Here is a 5,326-nt window from a genome sequence, read left to right on the forward strand (position 1 = left end):
TCTGTGACCCTCGGGGCCCAATACGAGACACTGGCGGGCTTGCCCCCCAGTGAGAAGGATTATCGCATGCTCGTAACAGATTAAACGATGGTAGCCTGCAAGCTGATTTTCCCAAATCAGACTTTGAACCTAAGGAGGCCCCGGGGTCTTCCCCCAACCCGCGACACCAGACCCATCATCGTGGAGGAGGTCACGGGAGATGAAGATGAGGAGGACAAGGACGACGAAGTTCTGCTCGTGAGGAACAGGAAGCGGGCGCTGGAGGTCGCCCAGAGGACGGGCGAGGAGAGGATCCAGTCCGGAGCAGCCGTGGGTCCTTCTGGCCAAGGTAACCCTTACTTGTTTAGGAGTGTAGATAGGGCCACAGCAGACCCCCGACTAGCTAGGTTCAATCCTAGGCAGCTCGTCCATCGTCACCGAAGTGATCCAGACCTGAACACAACCCTGCTCCACTATGTCGATCGGCTTGTGCTGGACTACCAAGATAGCCGACCTAGGGGTACCGTAGCTCCGGGGCTTAGGCAATATGTAGAAGAATCTAGCCCGGAACCGGAGCCAGATCTAGAACTCTCACCAGCTCGGGAGATAATCGACTTAGATCCTCCTGCGGGAGCTCCGGAGCCGATGGTCGTAACCATAGGTTCTGCTAGCCCAGGGGGTAGGATCCCTTTTAGTATACATATACTTTAATTTCTCTTTTTCCCCCTTTGTTTTTGTTTCTGTGTGATTGCTAACTTGTACTAATCATGTCTTTGCTTTGACAGAAGAGATGTCTCAGCCCGAAGAGAGCCTGCGAGGTGCGTTCGCTGGAGGGAACCCCACAGCTGGGGCCGCTGGGCCAAGAATGAAAAGGCTCCGGACGTCCAAGCATGCCGCCGGGACCCCCACCAAGTATCCTGCAAAGGAGAAGGAGCAAGCCCCAGCTGCCCAGGTCGTGGGAGCGGTTCCTCCTGCTGCAGGGGGAAGCAACATGCCCCCACCTCCTCCGCGAGCTCCGGCCGCCGCCCGGGACGCAGGAATGGAGCTCGAGGCTTCGGCGATTGTGCCCTCCGAGGTACGCATCCCAGTCAATCCCCAGGACCTGGAGAAGATCCCAGAGGCCTTCCGGGGAACGGTGTATGAGTCGGCGAACTACGCCGTTAGCCACATATACAAGTTCACCGAGAAGGAGCTTAGGGCCATCGAGACAATGAGCCCGGTGGGCGTGATGGAGTCTTCAATGGGCATGACCCTAACGGTAAGCTGACTTACCCCTTTATGGATTTTTATTTTTACACTTTGCCCTATTTTTTCTAAGGAAATTATCCCTCATCTCCTGCAGGGCGTCATTGCTCTTTACCGTAGCATCGCCAAGACCAAAACTCAGCTCGAGGATATGAGGAGAGAGCACCAGACCTCTCTGCAGGCGGCTAAGGATGCCTTGGCGGCCTCGCAGGCCGAGTTGGAAAAGACCTGCTCGAAGGCCCAAGAGCTCGAGACCGCCCTCGCCACCTCGCGGACAGATCAAGATGTCGCGAAGGCTGAGGCCAAGGCCGCCCTAGAGGCCGAGCAGACAGCGTCAGAAAAAGCCTTGGAAGAACTGTTCTACCATTGCTGGGTCTACAACCTGGACGCTGACTTCTTCTTTCTGTCAGCGAGCCTTTGGGAGCGCCTGCTGGTTAAGTTCCAAGCTCACCTTGATAAAGAAGCGCCCTCTGAGGCTGGGGAAGGCTCTGGCGTAGCTGAGCAAGGCGAGACGGCGACCTCCAAGGGGCCGCCTGGCAGAGCTTAGGGCTTTCTTCTCTTGTGCCCCTTGCTTCACTATTTTTTAATACTTTTTGTGTAGCCTTTGCATGAGGTGTTTCCACCTCGAGACAATTTGACTCAATTTTGCTTTTAATTGATTCTCTTTCTTGCCCCTACGCATTTTGGTTACAATCTTTGAAAAACTTAGTCTGCGTTAATCTTTATCCATATCTCGAGCTCTTTAGGAAGAACAACGATCAATAGATTTAAATCAACTTCTAAGTTTGATGACCTGGTTATATCCAGGAACTTAATTTGAAAACTTAGTTCGCGTTAACTTTTATCCATATCTCGAGCTCTTTAGGAAGAACAACGATCAATAGATTTAAATCAACTTCTAAGTTTTATGACCCGGTTATATCCAGGATAGGACTTAGTTAGTGTTAATCCTTATCAATATCTCGCGTTTTTTAAGAAAAACAACGGTCAATCGATGTGAATCAACTTCTAATTCATTAAGGAGACCTGGTTATATCCAGGTACCATATGCCCCCCAAGTAACTGGGAAAGGGTCTTTCGTGGTTACTTTAGATTGTACTTGAAAACATGTACAAATATAAACACAAAGCTGATTCTCATTGCTTAATGCATAAAAAATGGCCTTTTAGGCCTTACAAGTGAATCATTGATAGTATTTCTTTAAATGGATGGCGTTCCAGGTCCGCGGGACTGCCCCTCCATCAAGCCAGGCTAACTTATAAGTTCCCTCCTTAATAACCTCAATGACTTGATATGGTCCTTCCCAGTTCGGTCCCAAGACTCCATCTTTGGGGTCCTTACCGGCTAAGAAGACTCTCCTTAGGACCAGGTCGCCAACGCTGAAAGCGCGCTTTTTGACATTGGAGTTGAAATAGCGAGTGACCTTCTGTTGATAATGGGCGAGCTGGAGCTGCGAATCCTCCCGCCTTTCACGACTAAGTCGAGGGAATTGCACAGTAGCTCGTGGTTACGGTCCTGGTCGTAAGATTGGACCCTATGTGAGAGCACCTTAACCTCCACGGGGAGGACTGCCTCACTCCCAAAGGTTAGGGAAAAAGGAGTATGACCCGTAGGAGTCCGATGCGAGGTCCGGTATGCCCATAGGACCTGGGGGAGCTGTTCTGGCCAGACCCCCTTCGCTTCATCTAATCTCTTCTTGAGGCTCGCCTTTAGAGTCTTGTTGACAGCCTCGACCTGGCCATTCGCCTGAGGATAGGCCACGGAGGAGAAACTTTTCACAATTCTGTACCTTTCACAAAACTCGGTGAACAGGTCGCTGTCGAACTGAGTGCCGTTATTGGAAACGATCTTCTTGGGCAGGCCGAATCGACTAATAATTTTTTTAACCACGAAGTCGAGCACTTTTTTGGACAATATCGTCGCCAGAGGTTCTGCTTCAACCCACTTCGTAAAGTAGTTGATGGCCACCACGGCGTAACGGACCCCGCCTTTTCCAGTAGGGAGGGAGCCCACCAAGTCGATCCCCCAAACAGCGAACGGCCATGGGGACGAGATCATCTTTAGCTCGACTGGAGGGGCTCGGGCAACTGCGGCGAATCGCTGGCACTTGTCGCACTTTTTCACGTATGAAATCGAATCTTTGGACAAAGTTGGCCAGTAATACCCTTGCCTTAGGACCTTTAAGGCCAAGTTCCGCCCCCCAGTGTGGTCTCCGCAAAAACGCTCGTGCACCTCCTACAGGATGGCCTTTGCTTCACCTGGGAGAACACATCGGAGGAGAGGTAGGGAGTGCCCACGGCGGTATAACACTCCATCTACCATCGTATACCTGGGAGCTTGATACAGGATTCGTCGTGCATCATTACGTCCTTCAAGGAGCTTTCCCTCGATGAGATACTCAAGGATGGGGGTCATCCAGGTCGGCCTGGCATCGATCATCTCGACCTCCGTCTTGACATCTTCTATGCTTGGTTTCTCCAAGAATTCTATTGGAACTAACCCCAAGGTCTCTGTTTCCCCAGAAGTGGCGAGCTTGGCAAGAGCGTCTGCGTTTGCGTTCTGCTCCCGAGGTTTCTGCTCGATCAAGCCTCGCTCAAACGCGGACAGCTCAACTTTTACCTTTGCCAGATAGGCGGCCATCTTTGGTCCCCGTGCTTGATATTTGCCCAGAACCTGATTTACCACGAGCTGGGAGTCACTGAAGCACTGGACAGAGCTCGCCTTCAACTCCTGGGCTATCCTCAGCCCGGCCAGCAAAGCTTCGTATTCGGCCTCGTTGTTGGAGGCCTTGAATCCGAATCTCAGTGCCGAGTGGAATCTATGTCCCTCGGGGGATATCAAAATGATTCCAGCTCCGGAGCCGTTCTCGTTGGATGAACCATCCACAAAGATTCTCCACGACGCCTGGGGCGAGGTGACTTGAGGTGAGTCTTCTGCGAGATCCTCCTGGAATCCCGTGCACTCTGCCATAAAATCGGCCAGGGCCTGAATTTTTATAGCAGTTCGCGGAGTGTACAAAATCTCGAACTGACTGAGTTCGATTGCCAATTTTAACAAACGTCCCGATGCTTCAAGATTTTGCAAAACATGCCTTAAAGGATGATCGGTCATGACGTGTATCGAGTGGGACTGGAAGTACGGTCTGAGCTTTCGAGAGGCTGTGATGAGGCAGAACGCCAATTTCTCCATCACCGGGTACTGGGGTTCAGCCCCGAGAAGTCTCTTACTGATGTAGTAGACTGGTCTCTGAACTCGGTCTTCTTCCCGGACCAATACAGCACTGGCTGCATCCTCAGTGACAGCCAGGTAAAGAAAAAGAGGCTCTCCTGCCTTTGGTTTGGATAGTACGGGCGGCTCGGCCAGGTGTGCCTTCGGGTAGAGGAATGCGCTTTCGCACTCTTCTGTCCATTCGAACTTCTTGTTTCCTCAGAGCAGGTTGTAGAATGGCAAACACTTATCGGTGGACTTGGAAATAAACCGATTGAGGGCCGCCACTCTTCCTGTCAGGCTTTGGACATCTTTTCCCAACCTGGGCGAGGGAAGCTCGAGCAGCGATCTAATCTTGTCAGGGTTTGCCTCGATTCCTCGGGTATTGACAATGAACCCCAGGAATTTCCCGGACGCGACACCAAAAGTGCACTTCTGCAGATTAAGCCTCATGCCATATTCCCATAGTATCTTAAAACATTCTTCCAGGTCGGAAACATGGTCATCAGCAGTCTTTGACTTGACTAGCATGTCATCAACGTACACTTCCATGTTTTTTCCAATCTGGTCTGCGAACATTCTATTTACTAACCTCTGGTAGGTAGCTCCGGCGTTCTTCAGCCCGAACGGCTTGACCTTGTAACAATAAACGTTAGTCGGGGTCATGAAACTGGTGTGCTCCTGATCCGCCGGATTCATGGTGATCTGATTGTAGCCCGAGTACGCGTCCATAAATGACATGAGCTCGTGCCCTGCCATGGTATCTACCAACTGGTCAATCCTTGGTAGGGGAAAACAATCCTTGGGGCAGACTTTGTTCAGGTCGGAGAAGTTTATGCAGGTCCGCCACTTTCCGTTGGGCTTTGGGACCAGCACGGGGTTGGCGACCCATATT

The sequence above is a fragment of the Humulus lupulus genome, chromosome 6 (genome assembly GCF_963169125.1).
Source record: "Humulus lupulus chromosome 6, drHumLupu1.1, whole genome shotgun sequence".
NCBI lineage: Eukaryota > Viridiplantae > Streptophyta > Magnoliopsida > Rosales > Cannabaceae > Humulus > Humulus lupulus.